Source organism: Erithacus rubecula, assembly GCF_903797595.1.
Source record: "Erithacus rubecula genome assembly, chromosome: 1".
In the NCBI taxonomy this organism is placed as follows: domain Eukaryota; kingdom Metazoa; phylum Chordata; class Aves; order Passeriformes; family Muscicapidae; genus Erithacus; species Erithacus rubecula.
In genome coordinates, this window is record NC_136658.1 from 91,163,149 (window position 1) to 91,174,842 (window position 11,694).

General features: G+C 42.9%; 1 protein-coding gene across 3 annotated transcripts in view; it reads right to left on the reverse strand.

The window, feature by feature from the left end:
* The window catches only part of NLGN4X (neuroligin 4 X-linked), a 165,458-nt gene extending 154,261 nt beyond the window's left edge, over nt 1–11,197 (reverse strand). The window contains exon 1 of one of the 3 annotated variants that reach the window (XM_079323631.1): nt 10,595–11,197. The gene's annotated coding sequence lies outside the window, so the exon portion shown is untranslated. The remainder of the gene's footprint in view (nt 1–10,594) is intronic. The other 2 variants (XM_079323628.1, XM_079323630.1) reach the window with 2 other exon arrangements.
* Between the last annotated feature and the right edge of the window lie 497 nt (nt 11,198–11,694).

The following is an 11,694-nucleotide window of genomic DNA, read 5'->3' on the forward strand; positions in this document are numbered from 1 at the left end:
CCCCATGTGCCAGTGACAGAACCATTAAAACCCACAGTTTGTTAAGCCTGCCTTTATATAATTCTAGGTAAATTTCTTCACATTCTTCATGCACTTCTCTGCAAAACTAGTTAAAACTAGTTTCTCTGAGAAACTGCAAATTAATAGTAAAATCTGGCATGTGGGGAGAAAAAAACCCAAACAAAAGCACACAGACAAAAAAAAGGACACAAGAACAACAAAGAACCCAAAAAACATCAACAAAAAACACCATAGAACAAAACAAAACAAAACAAAAAAAAAAAAGCCCACAAAAAAACCACACCCCACCCCAAAAAAACCTCAACAAAACAAAAATAACCAACACTCCAAAAAGCCCTGTATTTGAAATGAAACAAAAAATATGACATTTTATGATTCTTGGGACAAACAGCATAAAAAACCAAACAAGCAAATATGCCTAGCTAAAAATATATTCAGTGATGATACCACTGGATATGGTTTTCTTCAAAAGCAATGGGTTTATTTCAAGAAATACTTTATTATGACAAAAAATAATTAAAATCTTATTCAGAAGAAAACAGACTCAATTTCAAAGCGTATATTCAAGATTTCTACAGAGGGATGTTGATATTAAAAATTGTACTTTACCTTGACCAGTAACTTCTACATTGTTCCCCTTCCAACTAAACCAAACCCTCATGTCCAGAAGCATCAGCTCCTGTTGTAAATCCAACTTGATTTATATCCTGCTGGTTTAAGTTCTCCAGAACACAGTATGTGAACTGCCGTTCCTCTTGCTACTCTACTTTCTGTGCTGTTGTGTGTGTGCTATCCCTGTGTATCATGATGTTCTTTTTCTATGGAAGTTAATCATCTTAGCCTTCCATTGGTCATCTGTCTGCAACTCAGCCTGTTTACAGACTCTGACTAGGATGGGCCTCTTGAGGCAGTAATAAGATAAGGAAAACACCCCTCCAAGGTGGAGATGATGAGTAAGAGAGGGAGGGGTTGGGTCATTCAGGAAGCATCTTCATCTTTCACAGCAGAGAAGGTAAGAACTAAAATATGCATTCTCATCATCTTAGACACGGATATGCTTAGTGCTTAGCATTCAGGCTAAGAAACCCCACTAATTGTCTCCCAAAATGGAACTGCCATTTCTGCAAGATCTTCATTGATGTCTCAGGCTTCAGACAGTATCTTCGCCAACGTACACGTTTTGTTTCTTCTTGAAGAAACCAGTTCTAACAGGTTTTGGGATGCAGTGAACTATCAAGCCTCACCAAATGACCATTCTCCAGAGGCAAACAGAAAATGAAATATACCACAGAAGGATGCTTCTGTGAAGTGTTATTATCCAGTGATCATTTACTTATATACAAAATGCAAAGCTTATTTAGCTTTCTAATCTTATCTATTTAATAGCTAAGAGAATTCAACACACTGGCCCTATTACAAGTGTGCTTTTCACAGCATTGCCAGTTAACTTCTACATTGCTAATGTAATTTTCATTGCCAGAACAAGAAATCCTTCACAAGAAAACACTCAAATTCACTATAAGAGAACTGAAAATGCAAATGGCCCAAGAGTTAATGGGGTTTCTACTTTATTGGTCACCATATTGACCAGTATTACACCTTTATTTTGCCATGAGTGAAAAACACTTCACAGGGTCTGGGATGCTAAGGCAAATTTAAAAATTACAGAAAAAGAAAAACAAACAAACAAACAAACATACAACAAAACTTCCAGGAAAGGAAGAAAGAGAAAATAAAAGATTCTAACTACATGCTCTAATTTCAGTTTTTTTCAAGCTGAAACTTTTATAGACAAGACAGATTTGGAGAAGAGGACAATTCACTAGAACATCTTATTTCCAAAGCCAACAAGAAAAATAAAATACAGATTGAAAATTACAAGGATAAATATATGTTTGCTACTCTACTGCACAAAAGAGGGTCACCCAGCTCTTCTAGGGAGGAACTTTTGCTTCTGCTTCCAAGCCTCTCTATGACCATAACAACTTGGTGTAAGAGTAATGGCACATGCTAACTGCACCATTAATCCCCTGAATTTCAACAACATCACACCACTGTACCAGATCAGGGCAGATAAATCAATGCAGCAAGCCTTTCACAGTACAACAGTATAAAAAGCTTACTGGCTCTTCTAGTTTATCTATTTTATTTTATTTTATTTTATTTTATTTTATTTTATTTTATTTTATTTTATTTTAATTTGAGTGTCAGGTGGCCTGCATTCCATATTCCTAAGGTGATGTATTTGCAACATCTCTATGTAAAGATGACATCAAACCAATCTAAACAAAAAGCATTTATCTTCAAAAATTGTAACTCCCAGTTAACTACAAGATCTTGAGAAAAAGACATAATAAATGTAAGATTAAATAATATATTTTCTTAATAACTTTAAGACTCTTTAGATTTAAGCAGTAAGTCCACCTGCACTTTAGCTTGTGTACCTGAATTAAATCAAATATTTTCATAATGAGCATGAAATTAATACACTAGCTCTCTGCTCTCTCATCCAGCTCCACAATTAATTTACAGTTATGCCAACTGCTATTATTTAATCTGTCAAAACCACTGGATCTACATCATCTGTCCCCAAATTCACCACCTGCACATTTGAAACCTACACACACTGAACATTTCTAATTCAGGAAGCAGACCTACTGCTGGCTGTGTTAATACAAATTCACAGCCTCAGGCACTGCAGCTCAACTGTCCAGCTGTGCATAATTTGCAGAAAGTTCTACTCCCCCTCACACCATTGTGTACTGAGAACTTATCTTTGCTTTCATGTAGATGATATAAAATGCATTAGGCAGACATATCAATAATTACATTACTGGTAGAAATAAATTTGGATTGGGAAACTATAGCAAACAAATCCATTGCTACGTATCTGACTGAGAAGAAACACTGTGATTGATGAATGCTTTCCTGAAGTGCTGCACTGGACCTTCTGCACTAACATATGGGAGAAGGGTACATTTCATACAGCAACAACTCACTAGCCTGATTTTCTAGTTGTTGCTTTTATCTTTCTTCATTCTTTACCTGAGACATCCCATGAAATCCAGATGCATTCCTACTAATTAATAAATGTCTGAGAGTTTTGGTAATGGAAGAGGTACCAAAGATTTACATAGGCTTCACCTTTTGCATAATTCTTCTGGAATCCAGGGGATGATTTCTGTCCCTATTTTGGCCACAAATCACTAATAAAATAATACTGAAATCTATGATCCAAAAACATTGCAACTGAACATCCAGGAGAATTATTTACCAGTGTTAAAATGCTAGTTTGGAGAGTTGGCAAAAACTTGAGCACCACCACAACTAATGAGATAACTGAATCAAAAGGTGAACAGACTGGATGTGAATACACCACCTAACACATGCCCAGTTTCTTTGACAAGCAAATCCAAGAAACTTCAGAAAGAATCACAGATGGAACCAAGTCTGTATAACCATTTGTCTTTATGAACACAGTCACCAATAAAACATGAGTTGAGACATACATGGCCCTATATCATCTAGCATACATGCTTATAACAAGCTCTTCAAGAAAGGGATGGAGATGCATTATTTTTCAGATCCTGTGCTTTCTTTTCTATTTTTCAAACAAAGGTTTGGAGGCAATTTCATTAGCAAAAGTTAATGGGAAGTTAATGGGAGAAACCTTTAAGCATTATATATTATATTGTCATTCTATGGGAATACTGCAAACCATTTTTTCCAAATACTACTTTCTCCCAAAACCTGGGAGAAAGCCTCTTGAAACTAACAGGTATCTTTACACTGAATCCAACAGACCTCATTGCATGACACTAATCTGCTAATGGTCCATTTATCTTGGTCTTATTGCATAGGTTGTTTAATGTTAATGGTTTATGCTATATCCAGTAAAAAATTAATAGAAATTATACATTAGGGAGCATATGAGTTATACAGTGTTCTACATGAACAATAAATTAATTTTGTTTATTCAAAAAGATATGTCTGGAAAACATTCACAATAGAGCAGAAAAGGTAGAATCATATCTCAAAGAATAAACATATTTCTCATTTAATTTCAAGGTAATTTGTTCTGTATATGACCAAGTACTCAAAAGAGGTATTTCATGGGTAAGTAGTATATAAGTGATAAATTATATATATGTTGGAGTAAAATAAGCAAAGAAATAAAGAGAGGATGGGGAAGAAAAGCTTATTTATTTATAAGAAGAAAGAATTCTCAGCTATATACTTAAACTATTGACAACTGTTGAGTAAACCCCTGCTCTCTTTAATTGCAGAGTTTTGTGTAGTGTCTGCAAAAAGCTTTATTAAAGAGGAGAAAAACTGTCTGGCATATCTGCTTCCAAGCATAAGATTTATGCAAAACTTAAGTACAAAAAGAATCAGTACCAAAAAAAAGACATACAAATAAACAATAGAAATCTGACTCAATTAAAAATTATTTTATTTTGAATGAGACTATCAGCTTTGTCCTGGTTTTATTATATTTGAATGGATACAAAGTAAGGCTTTTATATATCAGAAGTCAAAATGCGATGTATAACAGAGTATTTGTTTATTAGAATAGAATAAACAGGTTTTTGGGAGATAATTACTTCAAAATCTGTTTTGGAGCAAAGAAATGTACCAAGCAGAAGATTTATTGAAGTCTGTCCACTTATTTGCCACCAGAGTTGAAAACTGTAAAAGAAACTCAGTTACAGAAAATATAGCTAATCTATTTGAGCCCACTCCATGCTATTTCTCTAAACAGATTTTTGAAAGCCTTGTTGGCATTAAACTGCATATCTTCTCACTAAGGCTCCAAAGTGATGTTAACACATCAAGAAGCTGGATCACTAACCCAGCTATGTCTGACAACACTATCTCAAGATCACCACATGATGGCACTGACTAAGATCGCTGGTCAGCCCTGCAAAGTGCGTTTACCTCACAGCAGCACTACTACACATCTGTTGAAAATCTATGCCTTCTGTGTCTGCATGGGGCCTGCAGCCCACATAGACACTACAGTAACAGCAATTTTCAAAATACTCAAGCCATTAGACCACTTCAATTAATACTTCGTGTCAGAAATCCTTTTCATGATTGTCCTCTCATTTCTGGCTGTCCTAGACCTCTTCTAATTGTCAATGACTACCTCCAGTTGGAGGACAAAGGAAAAGTCTTCCTGTGAACTGTCTAAATGGAGAAGCAGTGGTCTATCTCATTTTGTCTATTGCATTCAACAGATGAAAATATGAAAAATACTGCTACATGGAAATTTGCTACCATCAAATCATGCCAGTATTATTCAAATGTCATCTGTTATGGTGAAACATTGAAGGGACTTAGTCTTAATGATCTGTGTAACTAAATCTCATCAATATTTTTATTTCACAATAAATTCATACCAAAGTAAATACAAATTTCTATTTATATTCATACTGTATATGAAATCATAACAGCAACTGCAGAGTCAGTAAGAGTGCCACTCATTTTCAAAGCTTGCCTCTCTTAAAAGGCTCAGCCTCCCCATCAAGTTGCAAATCTCAGTTAGCACATAAATAACAGAAGATAGACAAGCGTGGAAAATCCTAACCCTCCACTGAAGCTTGCCAGTGGTATACACTTACTGAAATACGTCCTATGACACTGAGTGGTGTGTGGGCTCAGCACAGAAGACAGCTGAAAGAATCATACATTGTGACATCAGTGACTACAATTTATTTTTAGATTATTACAGTACAAATCTGAGCATTCCTAGCTAGGGATCGTTCCAGCATGTGGTAATGCATTCAGTTTGAATTAGCCATGACACTGGTAAACCCCCACTGCAGATCTCACAGGATAAGTCAGTGTTCTACAGGGTCTGCTTCTATTCAGACTCTCGTGTCAGCTATGCCAGCAAGCCATAAAGTAACACTGTTTCATATACAGCTTATTTTTATTGTCAAAATTTATCCCCATTTGTTTAAATGGGTTAAAGAGGGATGAGCTTGCTGGAAATGTTTGCAGAATAATTTCCTACTTTTTAAATTTGACCACTGCTAACTGTCTATAAATCGTATCTTTCAGTTTTCTATTCTCTCCACTTATATCCGATTGAGAAGAGTTTATTACCATTCTGTCTTATCTCATTGCTAAAAACTTTCCAAGAGTATTGCCAATAAAACTTGTTACTTGCTCTTCCTCCAATAGACAACAAAGTGTTTTTTTCTCATTGGTGGTTGGGGGCTTTTTTATTGGTACTCTTTTATTTTTCTTTCAAATCCAATCTGGGGACTACTAGAACAAACACAATGAGAAGTGGAGAACTATTAAAAGGTGACATAGTTGAGTACATAACCCTGTCCGATGTGAGGATCAAAATGGCTCACAACATAAATGCTTTACAAACATTGCTTGAGAACACCTGAGTTGAACTGTGCCAGAGGATAGCTTCAGCTGGACATGAGCTACTTATATTGATTTGTGCAGCTTGTGTTTATGTTTTATTAGATTTTTATTTCTATAATGACTCGCAGCTTTGTAATTCTGCGCACAAAACTAACCAATTTACTCATGCAGAAGAGATCTTGAATCCTGATGACAAGTCTTCAAGCGACAATGACTAAATTATATGCTGGTTATAGCACGATGCTTATTCCTGTCCTACCCAGGTGGAGCTGTTCTTTACACTATGTGATTCAGCCATCAAATAGCAGTGTGCGTGTTTGAAAGGCCAAGAGGAGGCTGTATTGAGAACCTGTCAAAAACAAACGTGCAAACCTCTATGTAGCAATCAGTAAGTGTTGCTTGCATCAATCTTTTGTTAATTTTTTTTTTAAAAAGCCAAACAGGTCCTTGTTTCTATATAATGTTTTTAATACAAAGCTTCAGTTAAATAGGTTTTCTTTCTGCCTCTTGCTTTCATCTCTGCATGACAGGTCTCCAGCTGAAGGATGCTATTAGGATTGACATTTTTATCAAATGTAAACATTTTCAGGTGAATGATCTGCCCAAGAACATGGGATTAGCTAAAGTATTTGGAAAACTACAAAATATATAGGCTAGCACAGCATCACCAGTAAGCCTACCAGTTTTATCACTTGTCCTAATTTCATCCAGTTGGCCTGTTCTGCTCACGCAATGAGGCTTGCTTTTGTTTGCTCACATTGTGATGACTTTAAAAGAAATGACACTGCTCACTGTGTTTTGCTAATCAAGAAAAAAAACATTGGGAATTTTTGATTTTTTTTTTTTAATTTTTCATTGAATATAAGACCAAGATGTTTTGGATGTCAAACTGAATTTCAGTTTTAGTATTTGGTACAACTTAATAGGTTGCACTTGCACACAACTCACCAAAAAAAAATTGGATCTATACAATACACTGTAATATTAGTACAGAATAAAGGGTAATAATAGCTGCATTTATTTACAAAGGATTAATAATTTCACGATTATAAATATTATGTCAAAATTAAATTTCTTTTTCTATTATTCTGAGAAAATTGCATGCCATCACAGACATTGCTGTTTTGAATAATCAGAAAGTGCATGGCATGTTTTCATGGTTTTCAAACCTTAATGATTCATTGGAATATGATTCATAAGACAATGCATGCAACCCTCTATTCAGCAATATCAGAAAAAATACTTAGAATTTCTGCCTTAATGCATGTCTATATAAAGGCTACCTATATAGAAGCCTACATAGATATTAATAGATAGAATATAAAGTGAGTATTTTGTAAGTAAAATGAAAATAAAATGCAAAGTTCATTTGATATATGAAATCAGTTTGCTTTTACAATGCAGAGCAGTGTTCTTACCTAGGAATTAAAACTAGAGGAAATAATTGCTTCTTAAGGTGACAAATAGTTTATTTCCTTAGTGCTGAGGATTTATACATCTAATAAAAACTTAATTTTTGTCCCACATGACATGGGAAAAAATATTACCCTTTAATACATGAGATCTGCATTAGCAGTTGTATTTATGGTTTAGGAAGAGGATAACAGCAGGGATTTCCATTTTGGTGTAACTGTAAATTCCTCCAATTAAGCTTTGAATTGTAATCTCCTAAACACATGCACGTATGTCCTTAACATTATTAATTTAAAACCAAATTAGAATGTTGTCAGTGCTTGCTTTCAACGGTGATCAAACATCAGGCTAAAGGGGTGTTTTGAAGGGTGGTATGGGGGGGTGTATTTTGGATTTTTGTGGTGGGGTTGGCTTCTCTCCAAACACCAAACATCCGAACTTGGCGGTGCGTTTCGGGCGTTCCTAGGAAAGGCGGCAGCTCCGCCGCGGCCGCGGCCGGGCACCGGCACCGTGACCCACGGCTCCGCCGCTGCCGCTCCCCGCCGGCCGAGCTGCCGCGCCTCCTTCGCACCTGCCGCGGCCGCCGGGGCAGTGCTGCGCCTCCACCGCGCCCTGGGCGCTGCCGCCGCCACCCCGATCCCGGCAAACGCCACGGTGATGCCGGGCTGGGGGGGAGCTGGGGGCGCGGTGATGCCGGGCTGAGGGGGAGCTGGGGCGCGGTGATGCCGGGCTGAGGGGGAGCTCGGGGCGCGGTGATGCCGGGCTGGGGGGGAGCTGGGGCGCGGTGATGCCGGGCTGGGGGGGAGCTCGGGGCGCGGTGATGCCGGGCTGAGGGGGAGCTGGGGGCGCGGTGATGCCGGGCTGAGGGGGAGCTGGGGCCGCGGTGATGCCGGGCTGAGGGGGAGCTCGGGGCGCGGTGATGCCGGGCTGAGGGGGAGCTCGGGGCGCGGTGATGCCGGGCTGAGGGGGAGCTCGGGGCGCGGTGATGCCGGGCTGAGGGGGAGCTCGGGGCGCGGTGATGCCGGGCTGAGGGGAGCTCGGGGCGCGGTGATGCCGGGCTGAGGGGGAGCTGGGGCCGCGGTGATGCCGGGCTGAGGGGGAGCTCGGGGCGCGGTGATGCCGGGCTGAGGGGGAGCTGGGGCCGCGGTGATGCCGGGCTGAGGGGGAGCTCGGGGCGCGGTGATGCCGGGCTGAGGGGGAGCTCGGGGCGCGCTGGGGCCGCGCGCGGGACGGCCCCGCGGCGGGGCGCGCGGCGCTGCGGCGGCGGGCGCGCGGCTGGAAGGGCCCGCACCGCCACCTGGCGGCCGCGCCCCGCCTCTGCCGCCGCGTCCCCCGCAAACTTCTCTCCCCCCACGCCGGGCGCCCAAACCGGCCAAGTTTCCCGGCCGCGACGCCGTCTATTCTTAGCCCCGCTCCAGGCACGGCGGCGGGACACCCGCCCCGACCCGCTCCCCCTGCCCGCGTCCCGCACCTTCCGCAGCGGCGGCGCGGGACGCGCCCTGCCCGCGCCGGCGGCGTGCGGGGGCGGGCGGAGCGGCGGCTGCTCGGGCCCCGTCGGCCAGGGCGGCTCGGCGGGGCCGCCCCCGCTCCCCGGGCGGTGCGGGCTGCGCTGCCGCCGCCGCTCCGCGGGGAAGGGGCAAAGCGCGGCGCCCGCGGAGGCGCCTCACGCCGCCAGCCCCCGCCGCGCCCGCCCCCGCCCCAGCTTTGCGGAGAAGCCGATTTACTGCCGAGCTGGGGAGGAGTGTGTGGCGGGGTGAGCGGCGGTGGTGCTCGTCTCTTTTTTCCTCCCTTTCTTTCCCCCCGCCCCCCGCCACCGGTCCGCGCACGCTGGCTCTCCCCAGTGCCAGTCCCGGCTCCATCACGTGCGAAAGCCCATGCCCATCACAAAAGCGGGCATTTTACCCGTGCCCGGAAAGGAAATAAAGAAAGAAAAAGAAGAAACGAGGAGAAGAAAAGAAAAAAAGAAAAAAAAAAAAAAAAAAAGCGGGGGGGGGGGGGGAAGGGGGGGCGGAAGAAAGAAAACCCCACCACGGAATAGCTTAAGCGAAAGCGGGTGAACCGCTTAATCCCAGAAGATCCAAGATTTCCCCTGAGCAGCCGCCTCCCTTGTCACCCCCGCCCGTCCCCGTCCCTGTCCCTTTTTGCTTTTTCGTGGATGTGGCGATGGCAAGGAAAGTGGTTAACCCAAACCCTACGTGTTGGTTTTGTGTTTCCCGAAAACCACAGGCGCACACAGAGCATGAGGTACCGCTCCTGCCCCTCTTCGCGCTTGCAAGAAACTGTGGCTTCGCTCTTTCTTTCTCTGCCTGTACTGCAGATATTTTTCCCTCCTCTCCTCCACACTCTTCTGTTTATTTCCCTGTAAGGCAAAGCTACTTTGTAAACATCTCACACAGAACCTCAGAGCCTTTCCAAATAGCTGATTGCAGCAAAATGCCTCCGAACAAATTATGGTGCAAGAGGGATATAAGGGACGAGACCGAAGTGGGTAAAAAAGAAATAAATTTGCATAAATATGCATATGTGACAATAAGATCGCGTATGATGGTGGAAATGTCAGAAAGAAAGTACCGCTTTATCATGATGGGAAAAGTAAAAGCACAGACGACTGCAGCAAACTGCTCGCCCTTTGCCAGAGTACCAACTGCAACACCTCTCCCTCTCTTCCCCCACCCTCACCGAGGAGAAAAAAAAAAAGGCGGGGGGGGGACAGAAAAAACAACAGAAAAAAAAATGAAAATGAACACTCAAACTGCAAATCCGGTACTCCTACCTTAACACTGGGATAGCTGCAGAAGCATAGGGGTCTTTTTTACACAGCCAGAATCTTTCAGGAAATCCTCTCGGGCTATCATGCAGCCAGGATTATTCACATACGGTTCCTGCTCTCCTTTTTGGAATCCAATGCGATTGGCTTCTCCAAAGGAATGCAACGACCACGAAAGGGGGGAAAAATTAAAAATAACAAGAAGAAAGACAACAACACTGGATTTGAAGGAAACTCGTGTTCTCGGTTGTAATCGACCTACATTCAGGCAGAAAATTCATTGCAATCGGTGCGAGAGGGAGAGTTGAGTCTGCAAGTAGGAGCTGTGATTGCCTATGCAGAAGGACCGAGCCGCGGAGAGACTGAACTGCAAGGCAAGGCGAGCTGGGAGAGAGAGGGAGATGGGGGGGTGGGGGTGGGGGGGGGGGGGAGAGAGAGGAGGGGGAGAGAGGTCCAGGCTGTACCAGGCGCTCTCCTCCCGCTATTGGACCAAACTGAATGAAATTCACAAAGCCGCCAGCCAATGGCTCCCCGCAGCCAGCCCAGCGCTACAGAAACCGCATCTCCATCCAGAGCCCCCCGCTGGAGCGGCGCATCCCCGCTGGAGCGGCGCCGGCGGAGCCGGCCGGGCACCGGGGGCTGCAGGGTGGGCACTGCGCTCACGGAGCGCTGAAGGTGTCCTCATCCGTGTGTGTGTGTGTGTGTGTGTTCGGGAGCACCGCACAATTCACACTGCCGATCTCTCTGCTCCGTGGTCATGTACAGCAAGTGCAGTCTTGGTTAACCCTTTACAGTAGCGGTTTCTACAGTACCAGCCTGTTGTTACCATATTCACCCATCTGCGGTTTTGTATGATTGTACACCAAGCAATAAAGCATTTTGTTCCTGTTACCCATCCTCCTAGGAAAAAAAAAAAAAAAAAAAACCAACCAAAAAAAAACCACCAAAAAACCAGCAAAGCAGACATTTTTCCTGTGCCCAATCGTTTTAAACAGATTCCCCTTTTTTTTTTTTTTTTTTTCTGTAAGGAGATCAGTTATATGATGTTCATATTTCAGTTATCTAGCCACTAAGCTAAGTGATGGTCAAGTGGGAGCCATGTGGTT